The sequence below is a fragment of the Elgaria multicarinata genome, chromosome 7, assembly GCF_023053635.1.
Source record: "Elgaria multicarinata webbii isolate HBS135686 ecotype San Diego chromosome 7, rElgMul1.1.pri, whole genome shotgun sequence".
NCBI classification, from domain to species: domain Eukaryota; kingdom Metazoa; phylum Chordata; class Lepidosauria; order Squamata; family Anguidae; genus Elgaria; species Elgaria multicarinata.
This window is the reverse complement of record NC_086177.1, coordinates 107,490,419-107,508,447: the sequence shown is the minus strand read 5'-3', so window position 1 is coordinate 107,508,447 and position 18,029 is coordinate 107,490,419. Positions and strand designations below refer to the sequence as shown.

Sequence of the window (18,029 nt, the reverse complement as noted above, 5' to 3'; positions counted from 1 at the left end):
CAAATGATGGGGCCCATGACACATCTACACCAAGCAGGATATAATACTATGAAAATAGTATATGGTATGTGTCATGGGTCCCCACAGTCATCAGTGCACTTCAGTACCACTATAAAGCAGTAGTGTGGCTCCTGCCTTTTATATACCACTTTCATAGTGGAATATCTGCTTGGTGTAGATGAGCCCTAAGAGTCCCTGGGTTGTAGCAGCTTCAAGAAAGAGAAGGGTCCATTTCAGATCTTTATATTATATGGGTAAAAAGATCCTATGCAAAAAGGGGATAAAGTCAAGATATTCCCTGACCTTTGAGGTGGCTTGCAAACACACACACACACACACACACACACACACACACACACACACACACCAGTATGTAAAATGAAGAATAAAATACAAAATGGCAAAGAAAAGTATAAGCAACCAAAAGCAGCAGGAGTGGAGGGAAAAATCAAACCATCATAAAATCTGCAGAATTCAATGAAGAGATGGGTGGAATAAAAACAAGTTTTAGGTGTTGGGGTAGCTAAGTTTCTCTCTGGTTAGAGAGAAGACAGCTGGAAGATTGAAGTGCGGAGATACAGCCAGAGACAGCAAAGATAACTAGAAACTACAGTAGGCTAGAATTCTTCAATAATATTTCTTGAGGTTTTAAACTTAGGTTGATTAAAGATATATATAGCATACACGGCATGTAATGTAATACTCATAGCAACAGCATATACACAGGAGAGAAGTAAGGTACATTTAAACACTGGACTTATATATACATCAGACTATCTGTATAATCAATTTAGCTATTGATTGGCAATTAAATCATTCTATAAAATGGCTTGCTAAAGTTTAAGTGGTTGGCTTTGACATTTAACAATTTTATGCAATCTTCTGCAACATCTTTTTCTGTGGGCGAGTCTAAAACTGTGGACAATGGAAATCTAATTTTGGACACTTTTTTTATTTACATTTATTTAACAGTTTTAACATTGTACAGACATTGTATCATTCAGACATTTCTCTTTGAAACCTAATGTTTCACACAATTCTGAATGCCTCACTATCTTTAATGGTTTTGTGAACAAATCTGCAATATTATTCTTTGTTTCACAGTACACTAATTTGATGGATTTATTGTTTATATGTTCTTTCACGTTTTGGTACTTGATGGCAATATGTTTAGTTCTAGTTTTAAACATATCAGGTTTAGCCAGAGCAATACATGACTGGGAATCACAATGAACAGGAATTGGCAAAGAAAAAGAAATATCAAAATCTTTTAGTAGTTGTAAAAACTAAATTAATTCACTACAGAGCTCTGACAAAGCTGCATATTCTGCTTCACATGATGACGTAGATATAAAAGCTTGTTTCTTGGCTCTCTAGGTGATTAAAGATTTACTATACAACACTACTAGCTTTGTTGTTGATTTGCGATCGTCAATGCAGCTTGCTCAATCACTGTCTGAGAAGCACTGAATTTCTTCATTTTGCTCTGCTGACAAGGTTAAACAATAATCTTGTGTCTTTTTAAAATATCTTAGCGCTTGCTTGATAGCTTGCCAAGCTGGCACGGTGGGTGCTGCAATAAATTTACTCAGGATTGAAATTGCGTTTGCAATATCTGGGCGTGTCTAAAAAGCTAAGTAAAGCAAGGTTGCTACTACTGAGTGGTAAAGATCTGGGCTACAAAAACTCTTTTTCTGAAGATTTTTTCTAACATCAACTGTCAGAGGACTCTTTACACTCTTGATGTCTTTTATTTCACAGGTTTCTAATAAATTTAGGATTTTTTGTTTTTGACTCAGTTGATAATTGCTATCATCATCTTTTGTGATGCCTACTCTTAGGTAGTGCTTTACTTCACTTAAAGATTTTAATTTGTACTTTTTTTGTAACTGATTTGATACTTTCTGAATTTGGTCAGTGGTAATTTTCGACACTAGAAGGCTAAAATTAACATGTAGTCTTTGCTTTTATTTCTAGTGTACAAACACGGATCAGCTATACTTCTTTTGAATCTTAAGTCATCTACTAATGTAGCATTACATCCCTGTAATACTAATGTAGCATTACATCCTGATCCCGGGATCCCCTGTGCGTCATGTGGATGCACAGGGACGATCCCGGGATTACCCTGGGATTTTGCCCAGTCTAGCTATGGCTACACACACACACACACACAGGTCAATGTGGAACTAACCCAACTCATTAATAGCTGGAAATTGTACATTAAAGGTAGCTTATCTAGGACATGCATGTACATGCCATCATATAAATGAATGGATAAATAAATAAATATCGTCTACTTGAGGCCTGCACAGTTGTCCACAGAATTAATTTCCTTAATTTGCATATTTCTACTCCATCTATGTTACCAAAGGAGCTTCCATATTTTATACTTTACACTGTACTTTATGGTTTTAATTTTTGTGAACTGCCCAGAGAGCTTTGGCTACTGGACAGTATAGAAATGAAATAAATACATGAATAATACCACCGTGATGGTTTTTTAGCAGAGAAGACAGTAAACAAAAAGTAATAACAATAATGGTAACATTGTTGTTGTTGTTTATTCGTTCAGTCACTTCCGACTCTTCATGACTTCATGGAGCAGCCCACGCTAGAGCTTTCTGTCGGCCATAACATTAACGATAACAATAACAATTATTCATTCAAAATCTGCCTTCCTCAAGTGCCTCATCTACCATCTCTGCTCATAACCATTAAGGATTTTTCCTGAAAACATCCCCAATCACCCATAGTTTTGAGGTCAGCCAGGTTGACCATATGAAAAGGAGGACAGGGCTCCTGTATCTTTAACAGTTGCATAGAAAAGGGAATTTCAGCAGGTGTCATTTGTATATATGGAGAACCTGGTGGAATTCCCTCTTCATCACAACAGTTAAAGCTGCAGGAGCAATCCTGAAGTGACCAGATTGAAAAGAGGGCAGGGCACCTGGAGCTTTAACTGTTGTGATGAAGAGGGAATTTCACCAGGTTCCCCATATATACAAATGACACCTGCAGAAATTCCTTTTTCAATACAACCCTTAAAGATACAGGAGACCTGTCCTCCTTTTCATATAGTCAGCCCAGCCTCAAACCAAAAACAGGAAAATAATTTGCAACTTACTACTTAGGATTCCATGAGACCAGTCCTGAATGGCAAATGGCCTCACAGTCTTTCATTGCCTGCTGAAATACATGACAGAATCCCAGCCATATTCATACAAGCTCAAACTCCTTTGATGACAGCCTCAAATATACCTGCTGGTAATGGTGACAATCTCCGGTGCTGTCCAGCAGTCTCTTTTTGGATCTAAGTGTATCCAGGCAGTTAGATTTCTTTCAGGAATCTCATCTGCCTGTTTGACTGATCCTGATTTGCCTCTTATCAGGAAGCAGAATTTATTATGTCGTAACTGCTGGCATTCACGGGAATGAAGAGGAAATTGTTTATTATTTTCCTAAAGATAACACCTGTGGTCTCTTTGCTATTTGCACATCCAAATGGTCTTACACAAAGTTATATTGTAATCTGGTGTCGTTACAAGAGGAAATTTTGGCAATTAGTGTGTGTGGGAGGACACCATTATCACTCCCCCAGAAAGTAGTATCATAGAATAGTAGAGTTGGAAGGGGCCTATAAGGCCATTGAATCCAACCCCCTGCTCAATGATGGGATGATGATGATGATGATTCTTCATTTCAGTTTTGAAACATGGGACCAGAATGGCTAAAATTAGCAGAGGGTAAATTTATCCTGAATTTGGTCCCTCACTCAGAACCATAGCTGAAATCTCCCCTCTGATTACCTCAGCCAATTCTGTCAAAGGCTTTCCCCTAGACTCTGACTCTCTCTCTCTCTCTCTCTCTCTCTCTCTCTCTCTCTCTCTCTCTCTCTCTCTCTCTCTCTCTCTCTCACACACACACACACACACACACACACACACACACACAGAATACAGCTGCTATCCAACAATTTTTCCCTATTGTATTTATATCCCTCTCTTTTTTCTTCCAAAAAACCCAAGACAGCATACACAATCCTCCTTCTCCTCTCCACCTTATCCTCACGACAACAACCCTGTAAGGTGGGATGGGCTGAGAGTCTGTGACTGGCCCAAAGTCACCCAGTGAGCTTCCATGGCTGAGTGGGGACTAGAACACAGATCTCCTGACTCCCAGTCTGATGCTTTAGCCACTACACCACACTGGCTATCAACAGTTTATGGGTTAGGTTGTACCATTTCTGGCTGTGCGTCCTATCAAGGGCTCCCATTAACAGGTAGTCCTTCTCATCCAGTATATCTGTTCCACTGCATTGTGCTTTCAGTCTCAAGAAAGCCCAGAACCTTTGAAGGATGCTATCTAATAACGATGATAATGATGACCCTTTTGCTTTATTTGCCCTTTAAATGGTAAAGTAGTCAGAGGTAAACCCAACAGTGTGGTTGATGAAAGGTCTAGAAGTGCCTTATGTAAGTTGTCCCCCATGGGCTCCCCCAGTACTGCTATCCTGGTGATCCTCTCTTATAATCTTACTAGCCAATGCTATTGGCGAGCAATGGCCAGGGGGTCCTTGCAACATCTAAACCAAGGTAGGGTGACCATATGAAAAGGAGGACAGGGCTCCTGTATCTTTAACAGTTGTATTGAAAAGGAAATTTCAGCAGTTGTCATTTATATGTATGGAGAACCTGGTGAAAATTCCTCTTCATCACAGCAGGTGCCCTGCCCTCTTTTGTATCTGGTCACTCTAGTATAGCTCCTGCACTTCAACAGTTGTAATGAAGAGGGAATTTCATCAGGTTCTCCATATACACAAATGACACCTGCTGAAATTCTCTTTTCTATGCAACTGTAAATGTACAGGAGCCCTGTCCTCCTTTTCATGTGGTCACCTTAAACCAAGGGAGACAGAAAAAGCCAATAGCACTGCAAACGGAAAAGTTTTCTGGATATATGGCACTGCAAACTTAACAGAGTACAGCCAAAAGATTGCTCATTGAAGAGCATGGCTTTGGAAAAGAGGTACGTTTCTAGTGGAAAAGAGCTTCAAGGGAGGGATAGTGAGAAATGTAGAGCCCCTGCCAAAGGAAGTGAGGCAGGTGGCTACTAGGAGGAGGGCTTTCTCCGCTGTGGCACTCTGGCTGTGGAATGAGCTCCCCAGAGAGGTCCGCCTGGCACCTACACTGTATTCTTTTCATCGCCAGCTGAAGACCTTTTTATTTTCTCAGTATTTTAACACCTAAATTTAAACTTTGCTGTTTTAATTCTGTATTTTAATCCTATATCAATTTCTGACATGTGGTTTTATTCTGGTTGTGCTTTTTATATTGTATTTTGTATTTGGGTTTTTAGATTGTCAGATGTTTTATTATGTTCTTAATGGTTTTAATTTTTGTGAACTGCCCAGAGAGCTTCAGCCATTGGGTGGTATAAAAATGTAATAAATAAATAAATAAAATAAAATTTGCAAATTTTTGCACATGTCTCAATACATGCTGACGAGGAATATTCATGTCAAGTGAATGCAAGACAAGAGCAAATCCTGACAAAAAGGCACCGAAAAGAATATCTCATACATTCCAACGAATCCCAAATAGGAGCGGGCATCTTTGGTCCGCTTGGATTAAGTTCCCTACGAACCCAAAGAAGTGAGCGATGTTTCATCTGGAACTTGTCGTTTGGATACGTGGACTGTGTGGCCTTACAGTCTCTCAAAATCAATACAAACTAGCTTGAGGCACGTTGTGAGCATCTGTACACTTGTATTTTATTGCTCAGTATCATAAATTTCTTTATACACACAGCAGTTGTTGCTGCAGTATTCCGTGCACCCATGGGTGACTGGGGCCTTAGCTAGACCTAAGGTTTATCCCGGGATCATCCCGAGGTGGTCCCTGCCTGCGCCCGGGATCCCCGTGTGTCATTTAGATACACAGGGATGACCCCGGGACGATCCCGGGATAAACCTTAGGTCTAGCTAAGTCCCGGGACTCCATTGGCTGACCAGGAGCCCCACTCCCTGCCAGCTGCTCCTCCTGCTCCCTCCCAGCCACATCCTCCACTCTGTTGCTCACTCTCAGCCAATCCCCCCCCACCATGCTCGCCTGCCCACCAATCCTCCTGAGGCCTCTGGGTGCACTGGTGAGCTGCTCAGCCGCCTCTACACTAAACCTCCTGTACAACACTAAATCTAAGACAGCCCAGAGAGGAGGCTGGTCAGCTCAGCAACTTGTACAGGGGCCTCAGCTGTGTCCCATGGGTGGGGGAGTGGGCAGGGGACATTTGCTAGCCATTGAACCGATCATCCCAAAGCAGTTTGGCTGCTTCGGGAATGATAAGCTTTAATGCCAGCTGTATCAGCTGTGTTTAGTGTGTTCCTGTCATATCTAACCCTACTGCCCCTGTTTTGGGAGAAGATGTTTCAGGGAATCAATCAGAATCAAATTCAGAACTAGAAGATGCAGCACCGGACACCAGCCAGCCTTTACCAGTGGGGGAGGAAGTTCTCACGGGTGAGTCCCCAGCTGGAAGTCAGACCTCTCCAGAGCTTATCTACTCAAGGCCAAATCCTACACACTCACTGGGGAATGAATTTTCTTCTGGAGGTGAGCATCCCAACAAGCTAGCTGATGCTAGGGTCTGCCAGAAGCTCAAACGCATGGAGCAGAAGGAAGGCGTGAGAAAGTCAGTTCGATTATGCCAGAACTTGCCTCCGCACCAGGCTCTCTGAAGTTACGTGCATTTGGGAAGTGGCTTCCTATTTTTCTTGAGTGGACAATTGTCTTTCTTAGTTTGCATAGTTTTGCCTTGGGGGATGTTTCCAAGAGGTTAGGCTCTCTTCAGGTAGAAGAGACATTTGTTGCTTAATAAAAGCTTTGTGGATTACTTGGTAAGCCTACTCATTTGCCTCCTGTTGAAAGCAGGAGTTTTCTGAGAAACATGACAGTTGCTTAGTAATGCAACACAAAGTTCTGCTCAAAGTTCTTCTCATAGCTCAGCACCTCCAGTGTTCCAAACATTGCTGTAGCATTTTATGTATAGGTAAGTGACTTTCAGGTTTGGGTTTCAATTTTCAAAAACAAGTGTGGGGAATCTCCAGACCTCCAGATATTTTGGCCTACAACTTTCATCAGCCCTAGCAATTACTGCCAGTGAGGAGGGATCATTGGAGTTGTAGGACAAACATCTGGATTGCCACACAGGTTGTCTTACCGTACTGGAGACAATAGAGCAGAGTTAGACAACCATGGCCAGCTCTACACCAAGCAGGATATGACACTTTGAAAGCAGTTTGAAAACTGTTTGTGGAGTGTGTCCTGGGCCCCAACAGTTGTCACTACTGTTATAAACTGTCTTAATGCAGTGGTGTAGATCCTTCCCTGGTGTCCTGCCCCTAGATGACAACTTCAATAATCCTTGACTCATGCTGACAGATGCTGAAGGGAATTGTCATCCAACACATCTGGGGTGGGGGAGAATCTGGATGCTGATGAAATACCATAATATCCCATAGCTCTTCATGCCCAACTAACTCATCTTCCTATGGAATACAGCTTCAAATAGATCAAGTCAATGCTTACTATGGAGGATGGCCATATTTTGTTTTCTTGGTAGGAAGGTGGGGTATGCTACAAACAAATAAACTGCCTTTTGGAAGAAAATCCATCATGTCTTGCATCCAAAGCCACTGGTGTAAATCCCAATTTCTTTAAAAATGAGCAGAAGACTCACACAGAATTTTAAGGTGTTAAAATGGGGAACAGGCTGCTATGAGAGAGAGAGAGAGAGAGAGAGAGAGAGAGAGAGAGAGAGAGAGAGAGTATTTATATCATAGAATCATAGAATAGCAGAGTTGGAAGGGGTCTACAGGGCCATCGAGTCCAACCCCCTGCTCAATGCAAGAATCCACCCTAAAGCATCCCTGACAGATGGTTGTCCAGCTGCCTCATGAATGCCTCTAGTGTGGGAGAGCCCACAACCTCCCTAGGTAACTGGTTTCATTAAAAAGTTACTCCCTTTTTAAGTGTGGAACTAGTTAACTTGCATCCACCCACTAGTGGCACCACTCCTGCTGTGAAGAACATGAAAAGAGATTATGAAAGTATATTGGATAACTTGCTTGTACCTCTAAAAAATGCTTTTTAAGAACACAACATAGTTACCAAATGCCTACTACATCACTGTCCAACTTTATGGGATGGTTATTATAACTAGACACATTGATTTTCATGTTTAAAAGTGTTGTGGTATCTAAACAAAATAGCAACCGTAAGGCAGGGAAATTATTTCAGCCAAGTAAACTTTGAGAGGCCTTACATTTGCAAAGGGACTCATACTTTGGGCCTGGAAAAATAAACACCCACCACCTATCATTTAGTGGTCTGAAGATTTTACTGTCCATTTGAATGTATTAATTTGGTGGCCTGATCTATTCAGAGCCCAGTCAAAGTAGATGCTTTGGATTACTGAGATAAAACAAGACCACTTGGGAAAGGAATGACAGTTTATTGACAGTGAATGGATACAGAATAAAAATACAAAGAAAGCTCACATATCTCCCAAGCTGTTGAAGCTGTTGGGGCCCATTAAAATATACCATATACTGCTTTCATACCTCTATAACCTACTTGGTGTGGCTCCTGCCTTTTATATACCGTTTTCATACTGCTGGTAGTGCAATATCCTGCTTGTGTAGATGAGGCCATAGTCAGTTTGATTACCAAGTAGCACACATCCTAGTTTTGATGAGCCAGTAGAAACAGAATTCTGGCCATTGTTTAAGTTTTAATGTAGGGTGGCTATATGAAAAGGAGGACAGGGCACCTGAATCTTTAACAGTTGTATTGAAAAGGGGATTTCCACAGGTGTCATTTGTATATGTGGGGAACCTGGTGAAATTTCCTCTTCACCACACCAGTTAAAGCTGCAGGTAACCTGCCCTCTTTTAAATCTGGAGATTCTAGTATAGCTCCTGCACTTTGACTGTGGTGATGAAGAAGGAATTTCACCAGGTTCCCCATATATACAAATGACACCTGCTGAAATTCCCTTTTTCTATGCAACTGTTAAAGATACAGGAGCCCTGTCCTCCTTTTCATATGGTACCCATGTGGCGTTACACCCTATAAGTCAGTTCCCTAATCCATGTCTAGAATTAGTAAGTCTGGTGTGTTTAGAATGTTGACCTGAGTGGGTGGAGTTAGAATGTCTTGGGATGGGGAGGAGTGATATATAAGGGAAGGACTGGGGAGATTGTGAGCTCTCTCTGTGTTAGCTCTCGGTGTGTAGAGTATTTTGGTTCTGGAGAGTTTGAGGTTCAGTATAGAGAGGTGTCTTTTGAGTGAGGTGTGCAGATAGAGAGTTTGTGTAAATTATCAATACTGATAATAAAATTCAAGCATGAATGTGTGTGTGACAGGAAAGCGTGTATGTGAATGGGTGGGAGGATTGGATGAGAGGTTTCAAAAAGGTTTTTAAATGTTTTATTTTGAAACAAAGCTTGTGAACTTTTAAAATAAATTTTAATTATTTTGTTTTAACTACCACAAAAATCCCACATGTCTGTTTGGCATTTAATATCTGAAGTTTATTCATTTAACACCAACTCTGACATTAAATCACCACCAGCACATATAATTCACAGCACATTATTTTATTATTGAAATTCTTCTCCATTTAACCCCTTTCTCCACATAGTTTGGAGAAAGGCAGTGTTTGTCCCTCGCCTCAGGTGTATCAAGCAGTGGTGCTTGTCTTGAGCAGGGTGTGTCCGCGGCCAGGCCTGATGTTCAGAGCCTGTGTTGGAGCATATTAAGTGGTGGCAGTGTCGGGATACAAAGTAGACTCCGTTCATTTTTAATGACAGAAGTCAAAAAGGATTTTATTTGTGAACAGGACAGAGGGTGGTTACTGTGAAACACCTCTGAGCTCCTTAGCTGTGAAAGTCACATAATATTGAAGTCAGAGGTTGAGCTGTGTCATGACAACCCTATTTAATGATTCAATTGTGATGCATACAACCAGCTGGTTGATAGTCCAATGGTTAGTCTGTTTGCCCCAAGTGAAGCCTCAGTCTATCACATAAGAGGGATCTTGTGAAATTCCCCCTTTCCCATCCTTCCTTCCTTCCTTCCTTCCTTCCTTTCTTTCTTTCTTTCTTTCTTTCTTTCTTTCTTCAATGTTGAAGGGGCACCTCCAACATCATCACACCCCAGACTGCGCAGATATAGAGAAGAAACAATTCTAGGGTGACCATATGAAAACTGTGTCTTTAACAGTTGCATAGAAAAGGGAATTTTAGCAGGTGTTATTTGTATATATGGAGGACCTGGTGAAATTCTCTCTTCATCACAACAGTTAAAGCTGTGGGAGCAATACTAGAGTGACCAGATTTAAAAGAAGCCAGGACACTTGCAGCTTTAACTGTTGTGATGAAGAGGAAATTTCCCCAGATTCCCCATATATACAAATGACACCTGCTGAAATTTCCTCTTCAATACAGCCCTGTCCTCCTTTTCATATGGTCACCCTAAACAAATCCCTTACTAAGTTACTAACTTCTTCCTAACAAGTCTAGTATCATGCCAGGTCTCTCCTTCTCCTCTGTCATCATCCCCACTTTGCTGGAGAACCATTCAATTTTATCTGCTTCTTTCTTCAGTGACAGGGAACTTGCTAGCTGCCGCTCTTGTTCATAAACTCTGCCACCAGTGGCTAGGGTGAGCATATGAAAATGAGGACAGGGCTCCTGTTGTATTGAAAAGGGAATTTCAGCAGTTGTCATTTCTATACATGCAGTAACAGGTGAAATTCCCTCTTCATCAGAGCATTTAAAAGCTGCAGGAGCCCTGCCCTCTTTTGTATCTGGTCACTCTAATATAGTTCTGGCAACTTTAACCGTTGTGATGAAGAGGGAATTTCACCAGGTGCTGCATGCATACAAATGACACCTGCTGAAATTCCCCTTTCAACACAACTATTAAAGATACGGGAGCCCTGTCCTCCTTTCCATATGGTCACCCTAACTACCAGCCTCCCCTTCCACCGCCTTCCTCAGTATCCATCTCCATCTCCACACTGCCAAGACTTCTTTTCCCCTTCTCCGCTAGTCAATTACACCAAACCATTGCTTTCAATGTGTCTGTCTTAATAATCGATGCAAATTAAAAATGACTCTTTAAATTAGACTCTTTAAAAATGCCGATTGCTATGATCTGATCTCTTGAATGTATGTTTTTAATTCTTTTCAATAAATTATTCTTAAGTTAAGTAATTTTGTGTTCATTTTCTTTTAAAAAATCCCCTTAAGATGTAACTTTAATATGCTCACTGCTCATGGTTAAAAAATCCCTTCAAGTGTCAAGGTTGCATGCCCAATACCAGTACACTCATATTTCTCCCCCTCCCCCTCCCCCTCCAAAACCACCCCAGGTCCCATGATTTCACCACTATGTATGATTGCTGATAGAGAACGTGGGACTATGGCCTTAGCTAGACCAGGCGAAATCCCGGGGCGAACCCCAGGATTGTCCCTGTGCGTCCACATGACGCACAAGGGATCCCTGGATCAGGGAGGGTTGATCCCTCCCTTGCCCTGGGATCTCACCCTCCCCTTTGGGCCTGCTTTTCCGTGGTCCCAGGCTGAGCCCGAGACCATGGAACGTGTGGCCCATTGCCACGGTTTGACCCAGCTCCGTGCGATTCCTCACGCAGAGCCAGGAGCTCTGCGCCCATCGAGGGTAGGGTGGAGGGAGCAGGAAAAATTTAAATTTTAAAAAGCACCTACCTTTGCGCACAAGCATTAGTGCGCTCCTGTTGCTTAACAAAATTTAAAATGGCAGGCGCGATGCCTCTCCTCCTGAGGTCGTTACGCCTCACATGTAAACGGAGGAGGGATCTCACGATAATCACATTGCGGGATCTTCCCTCCTCCGTCATGGATTAAAAGGTAGGCCTATGACATAAATCCATCAGAGCTTTGAGGAAGTGACCTAATTTTAGGAGAGGGTGCAGGCATAAGCTGTGTGCAAAGAAGAGTAGTTTGCTTTGAATGAGTGGCTCCTTGCCTCCTCTGATACACCCCAGTGTTAGGATATTGCAAGTAAAGAGTGGTGAAATCACAGCAGTAGTTTTCTGTGAAAGTGGAGGCTTCTTGGAAATTTACAGGAGAAAGTGAGACTTTTGCTGGTTCAGCACTGGAAGGAGTCAAAGGTAATCCCAGGATCAAGGCCAGTGCCACATATAAGTGCACCCTACACATGTTGTCCCCAGTGGGCATTCCTAACAGCAGCGGGGCTTCAAATAACCTTACTAGCCAATAGTAAATGGAGGCAAGGGTTACTTGCAATTCCTAAAAATAAGCTGCCCCGCCCGACCAACGGTTTGGGCGGGAAGCAACCGTTGTGAGCTGGGCGGGGCGGAAGGAAGACGCTCACGAGGCTCAGCCATGTGAGCCTCGTGAAGCAGGGGTGGGGCCATGTCTATAAAAGGGGGACCCCGCCCAAGACTCGACCTCTTTCGTTTTCGGCTCCCACCCTCCCGCCTGTTCCTAGTATGGGATTAGCCAGTTGCTCCTTTTGGAAGGAGAGCTAAGTAGGAATTTTTCCACCAGTGGTTTTTGCCTACTTCATACTGAGGGTGTTAGGATGGTTTGGGTTTCTTAAATAGGTTAATTCGTGGCAGGGAAAGTGCGGGAATGAAATGTTATTGACAGGGACGGTGAGCCCTCTGGCACCCTTGGGGGTGATCGGCATATCCAGAGGACCTGCTCCTCGGGGACTATGCGGCTCACGTGTCAGGATATGGTGTGCCTTTGGAGACCATTCTGTCTGCATCCACTCGCTGTCCCTTATGGCACTGAGCGGGGGTGTAGTGGGGTGGTCTCCCCACACTTTCAGAGTGTCACAAAGCAAGATGACGGTGTACCGGCTTCTTGCTTTGGAGAGTGGCTCGCCCTATGGCAGGCAACAGGCCTGAGTGATACGATTATTCCCGCACTTTCACGAGCAGATCCTAGGAGGGATGGGACTACATGCTTATTAATAAAGAGGCCCTAGTTTACCCAAGCTCTGGTGTCTGTGTCTTCTTTCACGCGTCCGCCCTTTGCTCACAACATTAAGAGAAAGAAACAGGCAACAGCACTGTCATAGCAGAAACAGCATTCCTGGTAGATGAAGATGCAAAGCAAACAGCGCAGAGCCAACACATACGGTGGCTTTGGAAAAGAAGTTAGCTTCTTGCGCACAAAGAAGCCCAGCTGGAAATCAAGGGAACTTCATGGTGAATTTTTAACACGGCTGTGAATAAATGCTGATCAGGAATCATCAGGGAAAGTCGATGGAACACAGGACACGTCTACAAGAAGGGTTATCCCATGGATCGCCCTGGGATCATCCCTGTGAGTCCGCAAGATGCACAGGGGATCCTGGGGGCAGGGAGGGATGATCCCTCCTTCTCCCTGGGATAACAGCCCAGAGAGCTTTGGCTATTGGGCAGTATAGAAATGTAATAAATAAATAACTGGGTTGGCTTTAATACTGACTTTTGCTGCGGTCTCGGGATTGTCCCGAGAGCGTGGGACATATGGGCGGCCGTTCTGGTTTTGTCCTGGCTCCTCGCAAGTAAACGCGAGGAGCCAGGAACCGAGCATGGAGCTCCTCAGGCACACTGTGCCCCTCAGGGGTGGGGTGGGGAGTGGGATTGATATTTTTAAAAATGTTTTTATTTTCACCAGAGCACTCATGAGCTGCAGCTCTTCTTTCTTTAAAAAAAATGGCCGCCGCTCCAGGCAGGATGTCCTGGATGTCACACGGCTACGTGTGCACTGAGGGGGAGGATTTCGTGATCAGAAAATCGCAAGATCCTCCCGCCTCCTTCCCGGAACGCTGGGATGTCTAGACAGGGCCACAGTGGCATGATATGTTCTGGAATAGCAGGGAATGAGCTGGGAATGAGCAGATAAAAAGGTCCTTCAGATGGGAAATTTTCCATGCGATCATCATGGTTTGGTCACCATTTTTCCTGTGCGCCATACATGCTGCGGCTGCTATACAGTTGTTGTCCAACTTCTCCCCACAGCTTTCACATGTTATTTTGCCAGAAAGAAAATGCCATTCTTTTTGGGTGGTCATGCAATGAAATCACCATCGGCTTCTGCATATCTCTGCTGTTGTGACCAAAGAGAAAGAAAGATGTGAACATTATTTATCCTACTACTCTTATCAAGCCTAAGGATGTTCATATCGGAGTTGAAGTTTATTTCCTTTTGCTGAAAGCAGAGAATCCAGTTCCTGTTATAGCATAATTATTTAACAAGAGAAAAATAGTTACTATGAGGGAAATCTATGATGATAATAAGACTCAAAACCATGCATTCTGATCAGCAAAGCCATGCTGAGTCACACAGGTAGATTTTTTACTCAACTCTTGGGTCCCACAGACATAAGTGGTGAATTTGGGTATTCTGTATCATCTCAAGGATTCCTCCAGCTTGCTCACCTATATTCTCTCGTATACTTGTTACTTCTACTGCACATCAATGCCATTGTGACCAATCAGTTTTCTATTTTCTATGTGCCTGCCAATACCTACACCCCACTGATGGGTTGGGAAAAGAAAGATTGAGAAAACAAACTGGGAAGTTGGAATAAGGAGGATATTTTGGAACTCAAAGATTAAGGAACCAGGAAGAAGTTTATGAAGATGTCATCATCAGTGCAGCTAGTGAGTCTTCCAGAGTGCTTTGTAGGCCAACCAACAGAAGGAACTCCAAGGTGTTTTTGACTCATGGTACCTTTAAAAGATGTAAATATACTAGTCACATTATCTTATGTGACAAGCATCTCCACCGTCTTTGTACAGACACACACACACACCTTAATAAACATGGCTATGCTTTCAATCAAATGTATGATGGAATAAGAATTGCTAAACCTATCATCTATAGGTATCTATAGCTCAGCACACACCACAAGCTACCCAATTTATAAGATTAATAGATAGATCAAGGAGGAATTTGCACTTCAAAACCACCTCCCTCTTCAAAAGCACCTCCCCCCCCCCCCCCCGGTAATCCTCCTACACACATTACTTAGAGCATAGTGAAATAAAAATTCAAGAAAATTACAAAATCCTAATATTAAAATGCAAACCCTGGAACTTCGAAAACAACTTTAAAATGTTGGTTATTGTGGTTTTTTAAATAAATGCAAACAATTAATACACATTCATCATGCCCTGTAATCACTCATCAGATATTGTCAATTACTAAATAGTGCTGTACAATGTGCGATTCAAACACACAAAACACTGAAGGTGGCATTTCAAAAGCCTCAAGGCTGACTAACAATGGCTTAGAATAGAAGAAAAGAGGAAATAAGGATTTCCCTATGTAATGATGTTGACAAAGCCATCGTTGAAAATATTGATTATTACATATCCACATTCCTTGGATGCTAATGCTGCAATCCTATGCACACTTATATTGGAGTATGGGCCATTGAACAGAGTAGGATGGTGTGGTAATTAAAGTAAAGACATACAAAAAGCCATCATGAAAACATGGGGTGTCTATTAACAATATTTATTAGCTTTGAACTATATAATGTCCTTCTTTGAGTTTAATGCTGCAAGAAATAATACTACAATAATAAGAAATAAATGACATAAGTGACATTAGAACTTTGATCACAAATACAGAATTAAATTCCAACTGGATGAGATCTTTCCTTTTTTCATTAGCTAAAACTATGTGTGTGTGTGTGTGTGTGTGTGTGTGTGTGTCTGTGTCTGTGTTGGAACTTGTAAGAAATTTAACTGCATCTGAAAATACATTATCACAATAGATGAAATATGAGCCATTCTCAGAGATTCTGTTAACACTGCAGTCCATTGGTTATACTTATCCTCAGAACTAGGAGGAGAGTCATGCAGAACAAATAGCTGTCAGTTTATACAGAGAAAACAAAGTCCTTGATACTCTATCAAGGCAACAAAAATGTGCTGCCATCAGATACCACTGAAATTAAAGAAAGTATCTGATACTGGCATTGTAATATCAACATGTGTTTTCTTTTAAAACTTGAATACTTATCTTGTAAGTATATCATGACATTTTGGAAAGCTATTATAAAATTAAGAAAGGAAATTACAGGGACAGATTTGCCAATAAAAACAGAAGTCTTGTTATTAGGATAATCTGAACAGAGGGCAAATGGAGATTAACAATGCCTTATTAATAATCTGTTAATTATAGGGAAGGGTTTGGGGGAAATTCTAGAGTGGATGACTGCTTAAGCTGTACATAGCAAACCCATTATCTATCGATCTATCTATCTCTATCTCATATGTGTATATATATATATATATATATATATATATATATATATATATATAATGTTAAATGTTTATGGGCAAAGAAGCAGGTTTTACTATTGGATAATTGGATGCATTTTTAATGTATTGAAACAATATCTGTATATGTATGCCACCCTGACATCTTAATGACATAGGGCGGGATAGAAATGTTTTAAATAAATAAATATCTGAGGGCATGGCTAGACGATGGGGGTGGAGGGGGATGATCTCATGATAAGATCATCGCAAGATCCGTCCATTCAGTCTACACATGGCATGTGATGTCTTGGGAGGAAGAGGATGTTGCGCCCACCATTTTGTCCCACTCCGGAAATGAGCGGAGGAGTGCTTGTTTGCAAATGTAAGTGGTGTTGTTGTTTTTTTAAAAAAACAAACCCTCCCTTTTCCCCCACCCTACCCCACCTCCAATGTGCACAGAGCTCCTGAGGAGCTCTGTGTCCCATGCCCAGTTCCCAGTTCCTCACAGTTACTTGCGAGGAGCCGGTACAAAACCGGGACAGCCGGCAACATGACCCGCATTCTTGGGATCATCCTGAGACACTGGGAAAATTTGGGATAGAAGGTTAGGGTGATATTCCAGAGAAAGGGGGATCATTACTTCCTGCCCCCGGGATCCCCTGTGCGTCATGTGGTCACACAGGGATGATCCCTGGGATATTGCGCTGTCTAGCCATGCCCTATATCTTATGAATGTGCCAGTGATGACATTTGTAATATTGCTTAAAACGTTTCACTTTGGAAAACTGTGCATGCAGGGTTCCCTCCTTTCCCACCCCCCTTTCCTAATTTACATCAGTGGTGGGGGTTGCCTACATTTTTTATTTACAATATAAAATCATGAAATAAAACAACAGCCAGTAGGGCTGTGCTCCGCTCCGTTTTGGTTCCTCAAATCCCGAATGGAGTGACCTGATCCACCTCTGCCAAACGCTGATACGAATCGGGTCAGGGGAGCTGTGGATTGAGGCGAAACAGTTCGCCTCAATCCGGAGCTCTGAATGCAGGTAAGTGGGGGGGGGAGGGGGCTCACCGGTCATCACTGACATCGCTGCACGAAGCCAGGTAAGGAAGCAGGGGGGAGGAGGGCTTATCTGTCTCTGGAACATTCTGGTGCTGGCTTCAACTGAGGCCCAGGCCTCAAGCTGGAAGCAGGCTGCGGCCACTTCTGGCTTGAAACCTGGGCCTAAGTTGAAGCCACTGCGAAGGACACAGGTATGTGGGGGGGAGGGGGCTTACCTGGCTCTGCCACCGCAGTATATGCGGTGATGGTGGCGGAGCCAGGTAAGGGGGTTTGGGGTAGGGGGCTTACCTGTGTCCATTGCAGTCCAGAACCAGCTTCAACTGAGGCCCAGGCTTCAAATCAGAAGAGCCCTGCCTTCTTCCAGCTTGAAACCTGGGCCTCAGCTTAAGCAGGTGCCAGGCCACGACAGACACAGGTAAGTGGGGGGCGACTTACATGGTGCTGCCACCTCCGTCGCAGCTCGTGCAGCGATGCTGGTGGAGCCTGGTAAGGTGCAGGTTGAGGGGGGCTTATTCGGCCCCCATTTTGTCCCTCCTTACCCACTTACCTGCCTCTGCCATTCACCGTGGAGGCAAGTAAATGGGGAAGGGGGGGGCAAAATCTTGATCCGGCCCTCTGGATCTCACTC

At 42.9% G+C, this 18,029-nt stretch overlaps 1 protein-coding gene across 1 annotated transcript in view; it reads left to right on the top strand.

The window, feature by feature from the left end:
• Window positions 1–18,029, top strand: part of LOC134401988 (MAP kinase-interacting serine/threonine-protein kinase 1-like) — a 758,389-nt gene that overhangs the window by 588,246 nt on the left and 152,114 nt on the right. The window lies entirely within an intron of this gene.